The sequence below is a fragment of the Odontomachus brunneus genome, unplaced genomic scaffold (assembly GCF_010583005.1).
Source record: "Odontomachus brunneus isolate Ranch 3 - 2012 unplaced genomic scaffold, Obru_v1 Obru_scaffold_142, whole genome shotgun sequence".
Taxonomy (NCBI): Eukaryota; Metazoa; Arthropoda; class Insecta; order Hymenoptera; family Formicidae; genus Odontomachus; species Odontomachus brunneus.
Window position 1 is genome coordinate 783,952 of NW_022639592.1, and position 11,273 is coordinate 795,224.

General features: G+C 42.4%; 1 non-coding gene across 1 annotated transcript; it reads left to right on the forward strand.

Annotated features, from left to right (window-relative positions):
- Nucleotides 1–1,903: 1,903 nt before the first annotated feature.
- Trnaa-ggc lies at nt 1,904–1,976 on the forward strand. The gene has a single exon. It is a non-coding gene; the product is annotated as a tRNA-Ala (tRNA).
- The last annotated feature ends 9,297 nt before the right edge of the window (nt 1,977–11,273 follow it).

Here is an 11,273-nt window from a genome sequence, read left to right on the forward strand (position 1 = left end):
ATATAATATTTCCGTAATTTACTGTATCATTACAAATCTGATTAACAAGGCAATCGTTATTGCTAATTTCAAAATCTAATTCCATATGACTATCATTATCCATATGATTATCATTAGAGATATGCTGCTCACAGAAATTAAGTTTTGAATGATATCGACATATATAGTGCATAGTATTAACTGTTATGTACATGGTCTTATTAGTAAGTAAACAAGCTGCCCGATGAAAAATTTTTCATGCAAAATTATGTATGAAATTTGTCCATACATAATTATGTATAATTATATATAATCATATAAAATTATATATAATTATACATAATTATGTATAACAATATTTATAATTACATATAAATCTATGCGTAATTATGTAAAATTATATATGAATTTATATATATAATTATACATTATTATGTATAATTACATATATAAATAGAATGTATAAACATGAATGGACAAATTTGATACATAATAATATATAATTATATATAATTTTATATAATTATATATGAAAAATTTTTCATTGGGTAGGTACCCACAATAAATCCCAACTTTATTTTCTTTTATATGATTATATAAATGTTTATTAAAACCTCTATTTGTAAAACAAGCATTACAGTTTTACTCTTTACAACGATATGTTTGTGTATTATTATATGTTTTATGCCATCTAAGAACGTGCTTTTTGAAATTTAGGAACCTGTTGAATTGTCTTTCACAATTTGCATATATACAAACAATTCTTAAATTTGGCATGTTTTTATGCGAAATTTGATGCTTATTATATAAATATATAAAAGAAAATACATTTTGGCACATTTGGCATTTTGACATTATTATAGAATTATTATAAATCGATAGGAAAAGAAAAAAAGGAATTGAAAGTAAAATAAAGGAAATAGGAGGAGATCGATAATTGATCCAAAAAAAGCTGTAACAATGTTCAAATAATATATTACTGTATATAATTCCCAGATAGCACGATAGATTCCCAGACAGATCTCCAAGAGGAGATCACATGTTGGGGACATTCTGAACGTCTTTAAGATGTCCTTTTAAGATCTGTGTTGTTTGAATTCTTACTTAAACAATGTGATACTTACTTTTTTATGTATTCTAAACTTTCTTTTTATTTCTACAATATCTTAAGTAATATATTCGCACATACATCATAACTCATTGGACTCTACAACGACCGGACTCGTTAAAAACAAAAGCTTGCTCGACCTAACTTAACTCAACTACGTTTGTTTCGCTGGCTTGTCACTGCCTATACACGCACATGCGTCACGCGCCATAGGAAACTAGCACCGCCACGCTCTAGCTACGGCCTTCTGTTGAGTTCCGAACGCGTCCTTGGTCGCTTCTGAACGGCATCTCTGAACGTTATCTAGGAAGAAAAGAGTATCGTGAGCGTGGAGCGTCAGGTAGCTCAATGGTTTAGAGCAGTCGCCCGGCAAGCGAAAGACTCGGGTTCGAGTCCCGGCTTAGCAAGACCGCGCTTTCGATATTTTTCTCTTTCTGGAACGAAAAAGACACGCAGATCTCGAACGCACAGCGTCTCGCCGCCACCTAGTATGCCCTCCTCCTTCTATGGTGGGTCCCCTATGGCGCATTGCGTCCAAGCACCCGGGGGCTGCCAAAAAATTGGTGTCGACCCCGGGGGTTATTTGTATTATTTGCACCGGATGAGGAGGGGTAACGGTGGAGACGGGCATACATGGACAGCAGGTCTTAAAGGATAGCAACCTTTGACTTTGAGAGACTGACAGCTGTACCATTTGGTACAGTAACATTGTTTCTCTCTGTAGTCGCCGTGCGCTCGGGATCGCGCCAGAGATGTCGCTTCCGAACGGCATCTCTGAGCGTTGTCTAGGAAGAAGAGAGTGTCGTGAGCGTGGAGTGTTAGGTAGCTCAGTGGTTTAGAGTAGTCGCCCGGCAAGCGAAAGACCCGGGTTCGAGTCCCGGCCTAGCAAGACCGCGCTCTCGATATTTTTCTCTTTCTGGAACGAAAAAGATACGCAGATCTCGAACGCACGGCGTCCCGCCGCCACCTAGTATGCCCTCCTGTTGTGTTCCGAACGCGTCCTTGGTAATATACAGATTTGTAAATTTATTTTAGTTTTGTAAAGTTACCTTTCTTTTCATTACCTACATTTTTTTATATAAAAATTCATCTATTATATGTATATATTACTGTTTTATTATGTAATATTACAGAAATTTGTAAATTTACCCAAAATTATAGAAGTATGATATCGTTCGTGTAAGTTTTCACTAATTATAAAAATATATTTACATAATAAGACACTCGATATAAGAATAAGACATTCGATATAATAACAGAATTGCATTTACTTGAAATAAAGAATTTAATCTTCTGTAGTGACATCTCTCGTGTTTTTTCATGTAATATTGTGTGATATTATTAGGATATTAAATTCATTATCAGCGTATATTAAAGAAACTATATCAGTTTTATTAGATATGTATTTGTGTATTATGAAATGTTATTAAAATAAATATAACTTTGCTTACCTGTTTTTTATATAGCTTCCCCTAGTATTTTTCGGGGTTGCGTGTTTTCACCTTATTTCCCGCACTGCGTTTATTTTATCCACTATATTTTATTTCGTCGTACAGACTTTCCCTCATAACTATTAAGACCTATTAAAGAATTCGCGATAACACGGAACGCTATCTTGCAATAATAATACACCAAAAGTATAAATTTTTTGTAAAAATACACAATGTTACAAATTTCCACTACTAATTGCGTAATTTTTACATATATTATTCATGTAATTTTACATAAATTTTTTACAGTGTATATCACATATTTTAGATAACAGTTATAATTGTGACGTTATGCTAACGGATCGTCGGCCGCGATGTCCGATTGCGACGTCGGCTCACAAATTCCACCCTGGCGGTAATTCTGCGACTACCTTGTTCCTTTTGGTTAGGCATCAGATGCGGAAACGGTAGCACCACCGGAGAGTCGAACTCCCAGAGACCGCAATACGATCGGCAGTGAACCGCTTGGTACGGGTGCAACTAGCTCGTCGAGAGCATTTGACCGCGGAGGTTAGGATCTCGGAAGGGCACTCGAAATGACGATCTTGCGTTCCCGATATGTACAGCGATTTATTCTAGCAACGATGCAATGACTCTACACGCCATATAACGCAAACGCACGTAGTGTGCGGCCGCGATCCTACGCCGAACGGTATGACTCGAACGGGACATCCAACTTCGCGTTATACGCACAAGTCTTCCGAAGTCATACGCTCCGCGATGTACAGGCTTACGCGTTAGGGGGTGAGCATGGCTCTTTCTCGGCCTCGTCCAACCATAGTCATCCTCCCTTCAATTCTCACTGTCTAAGGGCACGTTCCGTTGCGTTCCAGGATCGCTTTATGAGTTACGTTTTTCTCACTTACTGTTGCTTGATGGCTCACATAGGACTGATTATACGAAGACTCTTTCACGGCTATTTATTTTTTGGATACTTCATCGGTCTCCTCGTGTTGCACGATTAATTTTGGAGATACGGGATTCGGGAGATAGAGTGAGATGTTGAATCACTTCGAGTTACACAATAAAGCCCGCTTCGACTGTTTCTTTTATTGCAATTACTTGCGTTTGACAAGCGACACAAGCCACCAAAAAAGAATACAATTTTGTTTCAAAGACAGTTCAATCCTGGAATATCTCTAACTCGCAGACCGACACAATCTGTTCACGGTGGTTGTTGTAACAAGACTAAAAAAAACTGACGGTAGCTTCCGTCTTTCCCTTGACAACGCATATTCGTTAACCTTCCTATTGGCTGACTCTTATTTATTAGACTTCTAATTGGTCGGCCCATAAAGCCTCATATGCAATACTTGAACTTTTAACTGGAAGAGCTTTTGTTAAAATATCTTTCTGCTCTTCCGATCTAATATACTCTATTCTAATATCACCGGAGTTTACCTTTTCCCGTACATAATGGTATCGAATGTCTATGTGTTTCGTTCTTTTATGAAATTCAGGGTTTTTAGCTAGTCTAATCGCACTTTGATTGTCGACAAAGATTGTTGTAGCACTCTCGCACAAACACTGAAGATCCGACAACAGTTTACTTAGCCAAATTGCTTCTCGTACTGTTATCGACGCAGCGACGTATTCTGCTTCTGTTGTGCTGAGTGTCACCATTTTTGACGTTGACTAGTCCAAGTGACAGGATCTCCTGCAGCTTCAAATACAAACCCTGTAGTTGATCGTCTGGTCTCGCGATCGCCGGCATAGTCGGCATCCGAGTAGCCGACCAGCTTTTGCACGCTTCCACTGCTGCGATATTCGATGCCGTAATCTTGTGCTCCCGCCAAATAGGCCATGATCCTCTTCAAGGCTCGCCAGTGTTTCTCTCCATGCTTATTCAGATATTTGCCGACTGAATTGACAGCAAAGGCGATGTCAGGTCGCGACACAATTGCGACGAACATCAAGGACCAACCGCTTCACGATACGGTACTCCTCTGGCTTCTTTCTCATCTAAGATCGGCATCAGAATTGTGTGCGGATCGCACAGTACGCATAATGGTTTCGCGTCATCCATTCCGAATTTTCTCAATATCTTCTTGATGTATCTCTGCTGATGTATGAATATCGTTTTTTCTTGTCGATCTCGCTCCAGCTGCATCCCCACGAATGTACTAGCGTCCGATGTCGTTATGTTGAACGCTTTTCTCAAATAATTCAACACGCTCTCCAGAGCATGGCTTTTCTTGGATGCTATCAGGCCATCATCTACAAACAGAGCAAGGTAAACGATTTCATTTTCAACTTTACTCACATAGATGCAATGATCAGCATCGGTTTCACGAAACTGAAACGAGTTGAACTTCTGGTTCCAGCATCTAGGGGCTTGCTTCAAACCATAGAGCGACTTTTCCAGAAGGCACACTATTTCTTTTCTCTCACTGTCTTTGACCCTCAGCCCTTCAGGCAGCTCCATGAAAACTTTTTCTTCCAACTCCCCGTAGAGAAACGCCGTCTGCATATCAAACTGCGCGAGTTCCAGATCCTTTGTGGTAACGATTGCGAGGAGCACTCTCAGTGAATCGTAGCGTACTATAGGTGCGAATGTTTCCGTGTAGTCGACTCCCTGTTCCTGTTTGAACCCCCTGGCGCACAGACGAGCCTTGAACCGCTTCTTTTGTTGTGTCGTTTCATCCAAAATTCTGAAAACCCAGCGAGAGTCCATAGTTTACATACCTGGTTCCTTCTTTATTAGCGACCACGTTCGGTTCTCCTCGTGTGCCTTGAGCTCTCGCTCAATCGCTTCCGCCCAACTCGATGAGTCCTCGCATCGCGTTGCCTCTTCATATGTTCCTGGCACCTCAATTTCCGCAACGTTTACCTCGTAATTCTCGAACCACGACGGTTTTCGGATCAGCTCCTTATTTCTTAGCGTTCGTGTTCTCTCTGACGCTGGTGCTTCCCGCGCTGCGCCATGACGTTTTTTCGCCGCTTCTCCTGCAGTCGCTTTTTCCTCTTCTTCTCCTTCCGTCGAATGAAACACTTCGTCGTCGTCATCCTTGACGCCCGACTCATTGCCCTCGCGACGACCGTCATTTTTCTCGTTCGCTGGTAGCAGCATCTCCTTTGATGCTTCTTCAGTTTTTGGCTCTTCGTCTCTCTCGGCTCTCTCGTTGAATGTCACATCACGTGACACGTGAACTTTCCTCGTTGCGGGATCGTAAACCCTGTAATTTGAAGAGTTACTCTCATACCCGACTAGCAATACCTTTTTCGATCTTACCTCAAACTTTGTGAGCTTCTGCTTCGGTATATTCATATACGCTTCGGATTCGAATATTCTTAGATGTCGGAGATCCGGTTTTTCTCCCATCCATGCCTCGTACGGACAACGGAGTCATACCATTTTGGCTGCTCGGCGCACCTGCTCGATTCATTAGGTACACCGCCGTATTCGTCGCCTCCGCCCACAGCTGCAAGGGCAAGCTCTTCGATAGCAGCATCGTCCGAGCGCTCTCAACAATCGTTCGATTGTCTCTTTCCACCCTTCCGTTTTGCTCCGGAGTGTACGGCGCGGTGAATTCCCTTTGTATTCCTCGAGCTTCGAGGTAGCTATCCATAGCTCTATTCTTGAATTCTGTTCCGTTGTCCGATCTCAGTACCCTCATCGGCCTTCAAAACTTAGTTTCTATTAGTTTATCAAAGATTTTAAATTTTTCAAAAACATCGGCCTTGTGTCTCAAAAAGTACGCATACCGGAAGCTAATTGTATCATCCTTAAAGATAAACAAGTACTTGGCTCCTCCAAGTGATGGATATGACATAGGTCCACATAAATCCGTGTGAAAGACTTCTCCCGGTGTCGTCTCGGCACGAGTCCTCTTTTTCTTGAATGCCTTTCGATACGACTTTCCGATTTGGCACGCACCGCAAAAATTTTCATCTCTCATCTTTGTTAGCTTGATCCCGGTGACCAATCCCTGCTTGGCGAGCTCTTCCATTGCACGAGAATTCACATGACCAAGCCGCTCATGCCATGTCTGAAAATCTGCTGCTGCAACGTTTCCTTCATCCCTTCGATGCGATTTTTCTGTCTGAATCAACATACGATACACGAGATTGTTCTGTCTTACACCGTAACCCGCGATTATACCGTTCTTCACAAACTGCACTAAGTTGTTTTTGAAGTACACGCCGAACTTGTTCACGGTGCACACACCCACCAAAAATAAATTTTTGTTCATTTTTGGAACGTATAAAACCTTCTCGATTTTTGACGGACGCCACGCTCCTTCGACGTACTTCAAGATCCGTATCGTTCCTTCACCAGCAATGTCGCATTGTTTCCCATCACTGAGAGCCACTTTACCGCCCTGTGGCAAGTCACGGTAATCGTCAAACCATTCGCGTCGATAGGTCATATGTTGCGAGGCCCCACTGTCGGTAAGCCAGACTTCGCTTTTGTCAGCCTTGAGCACCGAGCTCATAACACCAGTCGGTATCTCCTGCCGATCTACTTTGCCGACTCTTACCGACAATCGACTTTCGCACTCAACGACGAAAGCACAGTCACGCGTTTCGTTATCGTCACGTTCCCCCCTATCACGACGCTCACTGCGACACTCCCGCGCAAAGTGTCCGAGTTCTTGTCAGCGAAAACACCGCACTTTTATTTTTGATTTCTTGTCTCTTTCACTTGCGTTCATTTTTCCTTTCTTCTTCGAGGTCACTTTCTTCGTCGCTGAAAACGCTTCCGGAGCTTCATCAAACAACGATAGTCTACTCTCCTCTCTCAGAAGTCTCTCTTGAAGAATAGAAAACGTTTGCATTTCTTGTGGCACATTATCCCACGCTGTCTGAAAGTTCGCGTACTTTGACGTTAGGCTACCGAGCACCAACGCTATTATGGCGGTCTCTGATACTTGTTCACCCACGTCTCTCAGCTGTGCGGCCATATTCTGCACTTTAGCGATATGGGTAATTATCGAGTCATCCGGTGACATCCGATACCCATAGAGTCTTGTCGACAAAAACAATTTATTTGACGACGATCTCTGTTCATGCAGCGACACTAAATTTCGCCACATTCCACTTGCCGTTTCACACGTTAGCAGAGATCGCATTTGTTCGGACTCGAGCGCCGACGCCATTAGGAACATAGCACGCGCATTGTCCGCCGTCCAGGTTTCCTGCAGCTCGCCTGCGGCCGCCGGTCTGACACGTGTCCCTTCCACCACATCCCAGATGCGATGCGCCAAAAATAAAGCCTTCATTTGAAATTTCCATCCTTGGAAATCCTCCCCATTAAATTTTACCACACTCCGAGTTGAGATTGCCTCAGCTATCGCGGTTTTCCTCACGTACGTACACCGCGTACGTACGTACGTACTCAATATGGCTGCCTACTTGCTCACCACGTGCCTCACAGTCTCCTCTTCCGGTGTAGCGCGCCGCGTGTTCCGCGATCAACTCACTAACTCACGATCGCACGACTACTACCCGAATCTTGACACGCGCACTGGGCCCATAACCTGTTGCACGATTAATTTTGGAGATACGGGATTCGGGAGATAGAGTGAGATGTTGAATCACTTCGAGTTACACAATAAAGCCCGCTTCGACTGTTTCTTTTATTGCAATTACTTTCGTTTGACAAGCGACACAAGCCACCAAAAAAGAATACAATTTTGTTTCAAAGACAGCTCAATCCTGGAATATCTCTAACTCGCAGACCGACACAATCTGTTCATGGTGGTTGTTGTAACAAGACTAAAAAAAACTGACGGTAGCTTCCGTCTTGACAACGCATTTTCGTTAACCTTCCTATTGGCTGACTCAATTAGTCTTCTAATTGATCGGCCCATAAAGCCTCATATGCAATACTTGAACTTTTAGGGCGGACTTGCATTAAATATTTCCAACACCTCGCTCGGTGATTCCATCTTGCTACTGGCTTTCCGGGGCCCGTAGGGATTGCGGCCTAAGCGCTTTCAGCCGCTCTCCCCACAACCGCGTGTCTTTGTGACGGGGCTTAATGCTGCCACGTCATAACTCTCCTCCACTACGGGAGCTTGTAAATCGAGCTTGTACTGCAGTGAAGCCGCGGCTTGATGATCCGTCTCGATCGCTGGCCTCCTTTCCACGAGTAGCGGCTGCTGACGGATGGTCTCCCTGCGGTCCTCCCTCCGTTGTTTCCATCTCGTTTTCCTTGACTTATTTTCTAGCCTTACTACTATTTCCGCTCGCACTTATTTCTAAGAACGCTCGGACGGACATGGGATGGAATCCCGGTAACCGAGGAAGGGTGTACAATGACGGACTTGGTTTCGTTTCGCTTTTGTTTTATTCGGCCGCGGCGCACAATGGGTCGAAACATAGGAAAAAGCGAACATTGCATTTGTGGAGACAAAGTATAACAAATGAAGCGAAATAATTATACAGGGTAACCCATTTTAATCTATAATTCCGAATATCTCCTAAACTACCCGTTCTACGGGAAAATAGTTGAGACAAAAATGTTCAGGATAGAAGGGTTCACAAACCTGTGCTAATGACCTTGACCTTGAGATGACCTTTCGAGGTTATTTGAAGGTCAAGATCTTTTTTTCAATGGGCACCTCTATTTTTGACCCCGGATTTGGAAAGAACAGGAAATTTTACGTTCAAAATGATATTTTGAAAATTTTTTATATGCCCTTCAAAGGTCAAATAAAGGTCAAATGTCTAAAAATGGCTGTAGAGCTGTTTTTCTGAGTGATTATGGTTTTTTAGGATTGACAAGCGTTGGAGGAACTTTAAAAAGTAAGTGTGATACGCTATGACCTTCTTGACCTTTAAGTTAACTATGAAGGTCATTTGAAGGTCGAGGTGATTATTTGAAATAGGAATCCCTATTTTTGACGTTGGATTTGAAAAAGCAGGAAATTAACGTGATTAAAGACACGTCTTCGCGATTTTCATCGCTCGTGTGAAATCCACCACACAAGATGAAAATCGCTTTCTTTCACACTCATTGAAGTGAGATATTCTTCTTACTTTTGGCGTTACCCAGAAACAACGACGTGGACGTAGTAAGTACTGTTTCCTTTGGGGTGCTTGATTCCCATGAGTCCCCTTGCCTCTCACGTTTGGGGTGCTAGATTCCCATGAGTCCCCTTGCCTCTCACTACTACCTTGGTTATGCTACTAATCAACCACGAAGTAACTGTTCGAAGTTGCCTCCGTTGGCTTGAAGACATAAATGTAAGCGTCTTTCGAAACTGTCTACAGTTCGTAGCAAGGTTTCTCTGGGAATAGCCGCGCAAGCTCTTCGAATTCTGTCCATCATGTCCTCTCTAGTCTAGAGACAAGGGGACTCACGGGAATCAAGCACCCCAAACGTGAGAGACAAGGGGACTCACGGGAATCAAGCACCCCTAAGGAAACAGTACTTACTACGTCCACGTCGTTGTTTCTAGGTAACGCCAAAAGTAAAAAGAATATCTCACTTCAATAAGCGTGAAAGAAAGCGATTTTCACCTTGTGTGGTGGATTTCACCCGAGCGATGAAAATCGCGAAGACGTGTCTTTACTTACGTTAATTTCCTGTTTTTTTAAATCCAACGTCAAAAATAGGGATTCCTATTTCAAATAATCACCTCGACCTTCAAATGACCTTCATAGTTAACTTAAAGGTCAAGAAAGTCATAGCGTATCACACTTACTTTTTAAAGTTCCTCCAACGCTTGTCAATCCTAAAAAACCATAATGACTCAGAAAAACAGCTCTACAGCCATTTTTAGACATTTGATCTTTATTTGACCTTTGAAGGTCATATAAAAAATTTTCAAAATATTATTTTGAACGTAAAATTTCCTGTTCTTTCCAAATCCGGGGTCAAAAATAGAGGTTCCCATTGAAAAAAAAGATTTTGACCTTCAAACAGCCTCGAAAGGTTATCTCAAGGTCAAGGTCATTAGCACAGGTTTGTGAACCCTTCTATCCTGAACATTTTTTGTCTCAACTATTTTCCCGTAGAACGGGTAGTTTAGGAGATATTCGGAATTATAGATTAAAATGGGTCACCCTGTATAATAAAAAAGTATATATTTTATCAATTTAAATAATTATTGTATGCAATATTGCAATAAACAACAATTTTTAACTACAATTTTTATAAACGCTCTGTTACCGCTGGTATTAGCATTAACTAATATGCACCACAAGGAAGTTGCACGGTCGGATTTTGCATATCTTGTATGTGCATATGTGTATGCGTGTTGTGTATGCGTGCGCGTGCGCGCAGATGTATATGTGTAATAGCAGAGATAAAGACCTTACGGTTCTCTCTCTCTCTCTCTCTCTCTCGTCATTCCCATGATATTTATTGACTCCAAACCCTTTCTGTTCTGTGTACACGCACCGGCGTTAATGCCGTCCGAATATCCGTGTGACTCGCACACGATAACGCGTCACTCACACACTGCTGCGTGTAGGTGAGCCTAGAGCAGCACGGAGTGGCGGAGAGAGCTAGCGGTATACGATCGTCGGACGCTTGGAGAGGGAATAGTGGTGGGAGTCGCGGCGATCTTCCATCCTCTATCGCAAACGTAAGAACGAGAGAAATAGCATTATAAGACGTCTGGACAGAAATGCCGTCCTAAAATACGTGTGACACACACTAAGAAAACGCTTGACTCACACTGTCTCGTCTATACGTGAGCAATACGCGGTGTCCCGACGACTGTTTCGCTCGCTCGAACGTTCAT